This window comes from Elephantulus edwardii, unplaced genomic scaffold (genome assembly GCF_000299155.1).
Source record: "Elephantulus edwardii isolate Elephantulus edwardi_28Jun2011 unplaced genomic scaffold, EleEdw1.0 scaffold00007, whole genome shotgun sequence".
Lineage (NCBI taxonomy): Eukaryota > Metazoa > Chordata > Mammalia > Macroscelidea > Macroscelididae > Elephantulus > Elephantulus edwardii.
In genome coordinates this window covers 520,687-533,591 of record NW_006399757.1, presented here as the reverse complement: position 1 = coordinate 533,591, position 12,905 = coordinate 520,687, and positions in this window count along the sequence as shown.

Here is a 12,905-nt window from a genome sequence, read left to right as displayed (position 1 = left end):
TCTTCTCTGTTCCCTACTTTTGCATTCCAATCACCCATTATTATCAATGCCTCTTGATTGCATGTTCGCTGGATCTCTGACTGTAAAAGTTGGTGGAAATCATCTATTTCTTCTTCTTTGGCTCTGATTGTTGGTGCATGTATCTGAATGATAATGGTGATTTTTCTGGGATATAAAGCTGAACTGATGCTAAGAAATTAGTTCAAATGTTAAACACAGGCCAGATCATGTGAGCCATTTCATGACAATGGAGTTCTATGCAACACTAAAGAATGATAAGGAAGTCTCAAAACTTTGAACAACTTGAATTAATCTAGAGGATATTATAGTAAGTGAAATAATCAATTATAAAAGGAAAAATATTGTGTTTAACTGCCATTATAAAAAGCTGAAGAAAATTTTACACACAAAAGGAATCATTCTTGGTAGCTACCAGGGATGGAAAGAGGGAGGGGGAAGTGAAAATTGGTAAAGAGATAATAGTCACATATTAGGATGGATAATGATAAAGGAAATACACAATAAGAGGATAACCAGCATAATAACATTGAAGAAGGGGCACATGTACAGAAGTTCACAGGAAATGAGTTCAACAGCACATATGCAGGCAGATAGGCAAAATAATAGGATATTAATAGAAATAAGAATTATAAGAAAGAAGTAGGGAAAGTGTGATTGTGTTGTGAATATTATAATTAATATTATGAAGCAAAATGTGTATGGAAAAACACATTAGCTTTGTAAACTTACACTCAAGTTACAATAAGATAGATAAGAAAGTAAAAGGAGAAGCCATAAGAGGGAGAGTTTTAAGCAGGGAAATGATCAGATCTGATTTCTGTTTTTGAAAGGTTATTTAGGTTGTGGTAAGAGTGAAGAGTTGAAGAGAGAGCAGTTATGAGTTTATTTCATCATAGGTCCTGTTGGAAATAAAAAAGATAAATTGATTCAAGAATTGTTTGGAAATTATGATATTGTAAAGATGTGTACACACATTCCTGGATTACAGTCAGAATAATCCAACCCATTTTTAAAAATGAGAATCAGATCATACAATCTCCTGTTTGAAATTCTCCCTCTCATGCTCTTACATTTTACTTTCTTATCTTGACTTAAAGACTCCACACAATCACTGTATCTAGCTCTTGAATAAATGTCTTAACATTTACTCAGCGTAATGGTCCCAAAGCATTAGCTTTCCTACCATTATATAAGGGAGCACTGTTGGCTTAGTGGTAAGTAGCTGCTCTGCAATCCCAAAGATGGTGGTAGACATTCTCCTCCTGCAATTAACTGTCTCTGAAAACCCTCTGGAGGGTTAGGTATAGGTCTGTTCCAACTTGATGACACACAACAAGAGTCATTTTATAAACTTGCCACACTTTGAGTAGAATATTCTCTCCACCCTCTGAACCTCTAGTTACTCCTTACATTTGTCTTTCTTGGCGTTAAGATCTTAGCTAAAGTGTCACTTATTCAGAGAATCTTAAATGCTATTATCCAAAGTAGTCTCCCCTGCATACTGTCCTACCACCAATCACTAAGACCCTCAAATTCTTAGTCAACATGGTTGTACCAGTGTGAACTTATTAGTTTTTAAAATAAGGACATACTTTTCTTTACTGATTTTTTAGTAGCCACTACCTTAATTCCACTAAGGTACTGCACAACAAGGACCACCACCCTTTTCTAACATTTCCCTAGTTAACATCTAGAAATGAAGTAATTCTTGCTTGACACAGCAGACATCACCGGCATCCTGTTAACAAAGGGTGTTTTGTTCACTTGTAAGTGACTGAGGCTGTGATATCCACCATCACTACTCAAAGCCATGGAGTCAATTCTAATTTACAACGACACTACAAGACATTGTTGAATTGACCATAGGGTTACAACGCTACACATTTTTTTGTGGTTTGGTTTTTGTGGGGGGTTTTTTAATTTTTTTTTTTTTTTCTGTTAGAGCAACTAGTGGGTTTAAAACTGGTGATCAAGGCTGAAGGGCCTGTGAGCATGCTTCAGAAATGGTACACACTGGGGAATTGTATACTTCTGCCAACTTGAACTGTAAACCATTAAGTTCCTTAATAAGCCCCACAATTTTGAGTTTGGTTCTATGTGGTCTATGAGCTCTGTTGCAAGAGATTTTGGACCCAGTAAAGCAGTAAGATTGGTGTTGGAATTAATAGAAAGAGGTGTGAGAGAGTAAGCAATACACCTGACCTCATGAGAATTGGTTTTGTGCTTGGATGATGACAAGTGGCAGTTTGCTCTTGTAGTAGAGGTCAGATATGGTAATTCCCATGTGGGCCTTGTTCCTTTTATAGGTGTCAGAAGTGAGAAATTTTTTCCCCCAAATGGTTACATGAAATGTGTGGTATTCTGTAAGAATAAAAAGTTAGGTGTCTGTGAAGTAGCTAATTTTGCTGCTACTAAGATGGATATAAAGAATGAGAAGTTGCTTTTCACCTGAGAGAAAAGGCAAAATACCCTGGGTCATACGCATTTGAACAAGATAAGATAGGAGTGGAGAATGAATTTAAAACTAGGACTATATTTAGAGACTTATCTGCTAAGGTTTTTTGTTTATTTAACTTTATTATTAAATTTATATTATTGTTTCTGTTTTTCCATATTGTAAAGTTAAGCTGTATTATAAAAATGAATACTGGATGTGGTAATACTTTTATTGAAATATGAATAGTGGATATAACAATGTTAAGATATGCTGTAAAAATGATTAAGGTTGTTATTGAGCTTTATAAGATATTGATGTTTCTTCTCGTTTTTTTCTGTGTAGTAATAATAAATGAATACTGGATATTATAGATTTAGAAAGTGTGTAATTCTGCCTTTGATTGTTACTTTATTGGAAGTACTAAAAGGAAAGATTTATCCTGGAGATAAGCTTGATAAAAGTAGAATTTGGTGGTGGGTACTGGCACTTAGCACTGGGGCATACTGCAGTGTCAAAGGGTTATTATTCAAAATTACTTTCCTAGCAATTAGATTTTTCTTCATGGATGGCAGAACCATATCAATAGGGTGTGTAAATCTACCCACAAGGTAATTAATCTAGCCATTAAACTGAGAAGATTCAGCAGTAGAATTTGGGAATCTCATCACCAGCAAAAAAGCAAGAAAGCATTTTGTGTTCTTTGGTGGTGGTAGAGAGGGCAGAAATTCTTCTGCCAACCGGACCTACAGGAGAACCACAGCCACAGAAGAGAACTGGAGTTCATGAGACAGAGTTGACCTGAGACTTCTACCCCATGGAATCAGAAGCAGAAGCCTTTGTCCAAGCTTCCTGGAGAACTTGAAGGGAGATACTGGCAGGACTAAGAAAGCTTAGTGACACTGGCATAAAACCACAAGGCTTAAAGCTGAAAAAGGGCCTGTAAGCATGCTTCAAAAGTTGTCCAGACTGAGAAACTGTATCCTGTTGACAATTTGATTTGTAACCTGTTAAGTTCCCTAATATACCCAATTATGAGTTTGGTTCTGTGTGGTCTGTGACCTATTGCAATGGATTTTGGACCCAGTAAAGCAGTAGAATTAGCATTGGCTTTAGTAGCAAGAGGTGTGAGGCATGAGAGACATGCCTGACCTCATAGAAATTGGTTTTGTGTTGTGGATATTGCGGATGGGGCAGTTCCCCCTTGTGGAGTTAGCAGAAGTCAGAAATAGATGTCTTAACTCAGCCCTTGCTCCTTTCACATACATCCTCTCTTTTTCTGACCCTCCATCTTTCCAAACATGATGTCTTTTCTTTTTTGAAAAGACTAGTTCATCTTGGCAACATACCTAAAATATATGAGACAAAATTCTCCATCCTTGCCTCTAACGAGTACTCTAATTGTACTTCCTCCGAGATAGACTTGTTTGTGCTTTTGGCAGTCCATAGGCTATTTGCTACTTTTCTCCATCACCACAATTCACAGCCATCAATACTAATTGTTAAAGACACTACCACTTCAACCTCACAAGACATGGATATAAAGAAGGATGATGTGGCAAGAGTGAAGAATGGGAAGATAATTCATTGCCTCCTCTGATCCAGTCACCCTATCAAAGAGTCCACATTGTCTTCCCCATTCAGAAAATGACTGGGTGTGTGTCACCTTTGTATTTCCCCCCTTTTCCCAACCAATCATATTCTAATTTTCTTTTCCTACACATCTCTTTCAAAGACAAGAATAATTTTTAACCCATAAAAAAGAGCAACATTTGACAAGATATATATGCAGAGTCCATATCTTCTGTATCTTCTGTCACTGACTTTCACTGCCAGACAAACATTTTGCTCTAACTAGATATCCCTTCACATTTCACAGCTTAAGTTACTATGTAAAGTTGTTGTTGTGTGTTGTCAAGTTGGAAACCACTTATAGCTGATCCTCAATTGAGTTTTTAGAGGATGTAAATTACACAGGAGAAGATTGTCCAACTATCTCCCATAGGCAGATGGTAGATTTGAATTGCCTACCTTAGGGTTGGCAGTTCAACTTCTTAGCCTTAGGTCACCAGAGCTCAGGAAAAGAAGGGAGGGAGGAGTGTGAGTAGTATCTACATTCAGAAGAAGATTCTTCTCAGTTTCTGATCCCCATCTCTTAGAAGAGGGAGATGTCTTTCCCTGAAGTTAAAAGTTTTTGATGCACTCTCCTTCAAGAGGAGTAGTTTATTTTCTCCTCCTTTAAGTGAGGCTTGACTTAGTAGTTTGCTTCTAGCAAAGAGAATATGGAAGAAATTTCGGAGTTGTCATTTCCAAAGTTATGTAGTTAAGATGTTACAGCTCCCAGTTTTAGGACACAGACCTCTTCCTCTTGGATTGCTCATCCTGGGAGAAGCCAGCCATATTATGCAACAGATCAGTGAAGAGTGCAAACAGTGAGGGATGAAAGGTTGTTAGCAATCATGTGTGAGCTTAGAAGTTGATCTCTTCTCAATCCCTCCTCCCTAGTTGGACTTTGACTACAAACTCCTGAAAGAACTTAAGCCAGGAATACCTCCTACATAAGGCTCCTGACACGTAGAAATGAAATGGTAATACTTCCCCTCCTCCCCCTGCCTGCTAGCTTTTGGCTTAGTTTGCAGCAATGGATAACTAAAGCAAAAGTAGAGTTGTGGAACTGACTGATGTATTTGTTGCAAGAGAGAGTAAAGGAAAAGAATGGATAAGAAAAGATGTCTAGGTCTTTGACTTGACAAACTGAATAGCAATTGGTGCCATTTGTTAAAGTGTGGAACTTTCAGGAAAGGACATGTTGGTGGAGAAGGATCTGCTTTGCATACAGCTTGAAGAGTCCAGTAGATATCAAGAAGCTCTGCTGGTACAGTCCGTAGGAAGTTACACTACTAATCCAAAAGTGGTGCAAATCTGGAGGTTCAAATCCACCAGTTGTTCCTTGGGAGAGAGATGGACAGTCACCTCTTCTATGATCTCCAGCCTCTGAAAATCCACTGGTGGGTCAGCTATGAGTCAGAACTAGACAGGAGTGAGTCAAGTTTTGTTTGGTTTTGAATTAGACACCGAGAGTCCCTGAATAGTATAAATGATTAATAGTATAAATAAATAAATAGTATAAATGCTTGGCTGTTATTTAAGTTTGGAAGTTCAAGTCCACTTGGAAGGACTTCAGTAGAAAAGTCTGGTCGTCTACTTCTGAAAAACCAGAAATGAAGCACAGTAACACACATGGAGTTCTATTCTGATACTCATGAACTTCTCATGAGTTAAAATAAACCTGACAACAAGTATCTAATTAAACATTGGAGTGAGAATGTCAATCAAGTTATTTAAGTGAGAACATGGTCAGTGAGCACATGGCCCCTTAAATAAACCCCAAGAAAACCACACAACACACTCATGCCACTGCTGTGAAGCCAGTTTCTACCCAACACAATCCTCCATAGAATTTCCAAGATCGTAAATCTTTATGGGAGGCAATTGCTCATCTTTCTCCCAAAAAGTGACTGGTGAGGGGAGCTCTGGTGGCCTAGTGGTAAGGAGCTGCAACTACAATCCCAGAGGCGCACAGTTCGAATCCACCAGATGCTCTGCCGGGGAAGGAGGGACAATCTCCTCCTGTACCAGTCAGATGTGATTTGACGGTACACTCACACAAAAATAATAAAAAGTGACTGGTGGATTTGAACCACTGATCTTTTGGTTAGGCAGCCCAATATATTAAACACTTCACAATCAGGGCTCCTAGATATACACCAGCTACTATCTAATGTGTTGTTGTTGTGTACCATAGAGTTGGAACAGATCCATAGCTGATCCTCCAGAGGGTTTTCAGAGGCAGTTAGTGGCACAGAAGATTGTCCATTTAGCTAATAAGTAGCTACCTTTTGCCTTTTTTTAAAATGCTCTTTTCTATGCCTTAGAGTTATAGTGAGGAATAAGATGAATCAATTGACCTTAAGGAGCTACTATTATTTCAATCAACAACAGAATATGAATGAATGAATGAATGAATTAATAAATACATACATACATACATACAGTTTTTTTTAAAGAGCTCTGGTGGCCTAGTGGCAAGAAGCTGTGCTGCAATCTTGAAGGCACACAGTTCAAATCGAACAGCTGCTCTGCGGGAGAGGCATCAGCAATCTCCTCTCATGCGATTAACTGCCTCTGGAAACATGCCAGAAGCTCAGTTATGGTTCGGTTCCTACTTGATGGTACACAACAACAACAGTCAGTTGGCTCAAGGGCACCTATCAATAGTTGTTGTTGTTGCTGTTAGGTGCCTCAGAGTCATAGATGACTCATAGCTACTTTATCAAAGAAAGACATGAACACTTGTATAAATGTCATAGTTTTTCCAAGTTCATAGAGTTTCCTGAAACAATCTGTTTCAGAAGGGGATGCCACTCCTACTTCCAAGCTTGTTTTAATTGGGAAGCTCCACCAAACACTGTCCATCATGGGTAATCATTACCACATTTGACACATCAGTGTCACAGTATTTAGGATCACAGCAACCACGAGTTACCTCTGTACAGCAAATGGATAGACCAGTGCAATACCACTTAGAAGAATGTTTGACCAAAAAACAATTCAAACCAGGCCTGAGTGCCACAGATTAAAATCACCGACTTTGGCTTGGTAGCATCACTTTCTATCCACTAGGCCAATAGAACTCTCTTGTTGTTGTTAAGTGCCATCGAGTCATTGATGACTCTTGGTGACCCTATGAATGAACAGTAGTACCTAGAATGACAGTGAGGGGCTTTAGTTGGGCATATGCATTTTTACAGCAGCAGTATATTGATGGTGATCTAGTGGTTAAAAAGTTGCTCTGCCAACCCAAAGGAAGGTAGTCTGAATCTATCATCTGCTTCAATGGAGAAAGATGGGCAGTCTTCTCTCATGTGATTTACAGCCTCTAAAAACCCACTGGACAATCAGGTAGGAGTAATTTGTGACTTCTGACACAACATAAATCCAAAACCAACATAAATCCACTGGACTCAATGAGAGTACCTCAGGGGACAGTATAGAAAAAGAGCTATAAAAGGAAAATCTTGTAAAGATGACTAAGAAAATATAAGGAAAAACATGGAGAAAATGGGAGTACTGAATCAAAGAGAGAAGCTTATTTAAAAATACAAGAAAGGTGATCTGTGTCTATGAGTTGATTATGATTAAGTCCTAGTGTAAGAAGCTGCACTGCAATCCCTCCAGCCTGCGGTTTGAATCTACCAGCTGCTTCATGGGAGAAGGATGGACAATCTCCTCCTTTACAATTACTGTTTCTGAAAACCCACCAGAGGGTCATCTCTGGGTTGTTTCTAATATGCAGCACACAACAACACAATATGGTTAATGAAGAGTTGAGAGGATTATGACAAAGAATAATCACTGAGTTTGGTAAAATGAACGCTCTTGGTGGCATTAATAAGAGCAGTCTTTGGTTGAATAGAAAGAACACAATATTGTTTCTGGTGGGTACCATAACTCACAGGGACTCTGAACAGCAGATCTGAATCGTGCCCTCTCTTGCACTATCTTCATGATCTTTGATATGCCCAAATCATTATTACAGTCACTTTGTCCATTTTTTGTGGGTCTTCTCTCTCTGATCCTCCACATTTCCCAATATGATGTCTTTGTGTGATATGAACTTTTACCACCCTTACCTTGAAAGAGAACCCTGGTTGCACTTTCTCCAGCATAGACTTACTTTTTTTTTTTTTTATGATCCATGGCATATTTGATACTCTTACCAACATAATTAAAAGACATTCTTCTATCATCTTTATTGATTGTCCAACTTTCAGATATTGTCCATACTAGAGTGGGTCAATAATAAAATGAGATGTTGGAAATAATCCCTAAAGTTAGTTTCCACACCAAACATTTTGTATAATTGATAATGAGTAAGGAGCTAATTAAGGGCTCAGCAGGCAGACTCTTCTGTTTGTCAAGTCGAGTTCATCAGTGATACTCTGTCTGTGGCTGAAATAGCCTGATAGTTCAAGAAAGCCCCCTGTATAATTTGTGGAGATGTCAGGAAGGTTGGTCTTAATTCCACATGTCTCAGGATTATTTACACAGACTATTCATTAGACAGATTTAAAACACAGAAGCTAAAGATGTAAGAACAAATGTTCAAACTGTCAGGAACTTTTGGTCCATTAAGACTATGCTTATACAATGCACCACTTACTGTGTTAAACTTTGATTTCTAGTTGCCTCACGTGACAGAGTACCATCAGTTTTTCTAGGTTGTCATTTTTACAGGAGTAGATTATTAGATCTTTCTCCCACTATATGCCGTGTGAGTTCTAATCACCATCCAAGTAACAGTGGATCATTTAATCATCACATCACCATTATCTTATATTAATGAAAGCATTAATAGAAGGTACAAGATCCAAGAAGGGCCAGAGACTTTGTTGCTCATTGGGAAGAGAAGACGATAATAGTTCTTCTGAATCTGATAGGAGGGTTATATTTGGATGTTACTCTCAAGGCCTAATGGTAAGAAACTGCACTGCAATCTTAAAAACATGTGGTTTGAATCCACCAGCTGCCCCACGGGAGGATGAACAATCTCCTGTGTGATTAACTGCCTCTGAAAACCCACTTGAGGATCAGCTCTGGGTCAGTTCTGACTTGATGGTACACAACAACAACAACAACAACAACAACAACAACCATTGACCATTAAGAAATCTTTGTAAAAGCTTTATTGATGTTTGTTTGTTTGTTTGTTTGCTTTAAACAAGAGAAGAAAAGAGAAATAAAAGAGAATGTGAGCAGATGGATATTAAAGAAAAGAGAAGATGTAACTGTGAGACCAAATCTTTCAGAAGGCAAGAAGAAAATGAACTTGGAACAAAGAGAGGTACTGGCCTTTACTGAATCAAGAAATGCAAGGATGATGGGCTTACAGAGGTGTCTCCTTGGATCCTTGCTCAGAAGTTTGCTGTTAATGAGTCCTTCATTAACTTCCTTTTCTTAACTGGCATCTCCATCATCCTCTTTCCTTCACTTCTGTTTTTTCTCCCTAGTATTTTTCACCATATGTGCAATAGTTGTCCAAACATAACAAGGGACTATTGCATGTTTTAAAATCAAGAAAATATGTATCTGGGTTGTATCCTTTCTCCATATCTATTCAGTCTGTATGCCGAGCAAATCATTTATGGAGCTGGAATAAATGAAAAAGAATGTGGTATTAACATTGGAGGAAGACTCATGAACAAATTATTTTACACAGATGGCATAATTTTGCTTGTATAAAGTGAATAAGACTTGAAGCATTTAATGATGAAAATCAGAGGTGTCAATAGGGCATTCAACATAGATTACATCTTCACATCAAGAAAACAAGTCTTCACCGCTGAACCAATAGGCAATGTCAAGATAGATGGAGAAAAGACTGATGCAGTCAAGTATTTAGTTTTGCTTAGAGTCACAATCAATATTCATAGAAGAAATAGTCAAGAAATCAAATTACATACTGCATTGGACAAATCTACCATTAAAGATCTCTTTAAAATGCTAGAGAGCAAGCACATAAATTTAAAGAATAAGGTCCGTCTGACTCAAGCCATGCTATTTTCAATTGCCTCGAACACACGTGAAAATAGTACAGCAAATAAGAAAGAATTGATTCCTCTGACTAGTAGTTTTAGTGAAGTGTACTGAATATACTTAGAACAGCAAAAGAGCAAACATGTATCTTGGAGAAAGTGCAATCAGAGTGCTCGTTAGAGGCAAGGTTGGTGAAAATTCATCTCAGCATCCACTGAGCATGTTGTCAGGAGGAACTAGTACTTGGACAAAAGCATGCTTGGAAAAGCAGAGGGTCAGTGAAATAGAGGAAGATTCTCAATGCAATGGATTGACACAATGACTGTAACAATGAACTTGAGCATGGCAGTGATTGTGAGGATGGTGCAGGAGAGGGCAGGATTTCCTTCCATCTGTTCTTCATAAGTTCACCTTCAATTGTCTCAAAGACACTTACCTACCGCAAACAATGCAATACTGTTGCTTTTATGTGCTGTCAAGTCAACTAGGACTCATAGTGATTCTATAAACAACAACTCCGAGCCTTGCCCTATCCTGAGCCTACTTCACATCTCTGACACACTTGACTCCATTGTTAGAGTCACTATGCCGATCCATCTCATCCATGGTCTTCCTCTCTTATGCTTTCCTTCCACCCCCAAAAGCATGGTGTCCTTCTCTAAGGACTGGCGCCTCCAGATAACATGCTCAAAGTGTGTGAGCCAGAGCTTCAAAATCCTTGCTTCCCAGAAACAATCTGATTTCTTCTTTCTCCAAGACCTTCTCCCTGTTCTCTTGGCAGTCCATGGTATGTTCAATATTCTTCTCCTGTACTATAACTCAAAAGCATCAATTTTTCTGTTACTGTTATATGTTTCATCATTGTCCAGCTCTCTGATGCACAGCAAGCAATTGAGAAGCCTATGACCTGCATCAGGTGCACCTTAGTCTCTAGTCTGACATCATTGCTCTTTAGTACTCTGGAGAGATCCTTGACAGCAGAGATTCCCAATGAAATTAGTCTTTTGAGTTCCTGACTGCTGGTACCAAGGTATTTGGGGATCCAAGGAAGAGGAAATCGTTGACAATTTTTATCTTTTCTCAATCTATCATGATGCCCAGTGGCCCAGTGATGAGAATTTTTGTTTTCTTGATGTTGGGACACAACCCATATTGAAGGTTACTGTTGTTAATCTTCTGCAGCAAGCACTTCAAGTACTTTCCAGTTTTGGAGAGCATGATTGTGTCATCTGCATAATGCAAGTTGTTGAGGAATTGTCCTCCAATCCTGATGCCACATTCTTCTTCATAAAATCCACCCTCTCAAATGATGTGTCCAGCATATAGATTGAAAAGGTGTGGAGGAAAGCTCTATCCCTGTCACACACCTTTCTTGATTTTGAACCATGTAATGTTTTCTTGCTCTGTTCAGACAAGAGCTTCTTGGTCTGGGTCTAAGTTGGTTTTTGTTTTTTTGGGGTGTGTGTGTGTCTGTGTGTGTGTGTGTGTGTGTGTGTGTGTTTTCCCCTCTCTGATTTTATTTACTTTTTAAAAAAATTGTAAATTTAACAAAAGTTTACAGAAAAGTTGGATTTTTCATTCACTCATTGTTGCACATTTTCTTCTCTACCTCTCCCCATTGTTGTTTTGTTTTTAAAAACCATTCATTGTTGCATAATTTTCTCCCTCCCCCTTCCCTATTCCACTTTGTTATACACGTCTTATTCTGGACTATTCTCATACAAATAATGCATAATCATGTTATTGTCAAACAGTTCTTTCTTTCATCTGTCCCAATGCAGTGTCCATTATTTAATCCCTCTTTTCTTAGGTTTTCCCCAACCCCCAGTCCGGTTATATAACAGGGTATTTTGTATTTGTCCTTTTGTGACAGATAGTTCACTCAGCTTAATGTTCTTCAGGGTCACCCATGTTCTGTAATGTTTTACAAGTTCCTTGTTTTTCAGTGCTATGTAGTATTCTCTTGTGTGAATATACCACAGTTTTTCTATCCATTCATTTGTTGATGGGCACTTGGGTTGCTTCCATATCTTTGCTATTGTGAATAATGCAGCAATAAACATGGGTGTGCATATATCTGTTTGAGTGGCAGCTCTGGTTTCTTGAGGGTATATTACTAGTAGTGCGATTGCTGGGTCAAATGGTATTTCTATTTTCAACTTTTTGAGAAAGCGCCAAACCACCTTCCATAGTAGTTGCACCATTTTATACTTCCACCAGCAGTGAATAAGAGTTCCAATTTCTCTACAATCTCACCAGCATTTATTGTTTACTGCTTTGTTGAACTTTGCTATTGTTGCAGGGGTGAGATGGTATCTCATATTTGCATCTCTCTGAAAGCAAGACATTAAAGATGTCATAGTCCTGGTATACTGACAGATACATAGATCAATGGAAGATAATTGAGAACCCAGAAATCAGCTCATCAATCTATGCTCAATTTATTTTTTACAAGGAGATGAAATAAGTTAAGTGGGGAAATGACAGCCTTTTTAACAAATTGTGTTGGCAAAATTCTATCTTCTGTAGAAATCTCAAGCAAGACCTATACCTCACACCATACACAAAAACCATCTCAAGGTAGATCTAGGAGTAAAACCAAAGACTACACTTCATTAGAGAAAAGCTTGAAAGAACTCTTGAAGCGCTAATCCATATTATGAACAATATGGAGATGAAAGAAGAAGTTCAGGCTGCTTTGAAGGAAATGGCAAAAAATAAGGCTCCAGGAATAGATGGTATACCAATTGACACATTTCAGCTAACAGATGCTGCCCTGGATGTTCTCCCCAAGTTGTGCCAAGAAATCTGGAGAACAACCACTTGGCCAACTGACTGGAAGAGATCTATATTT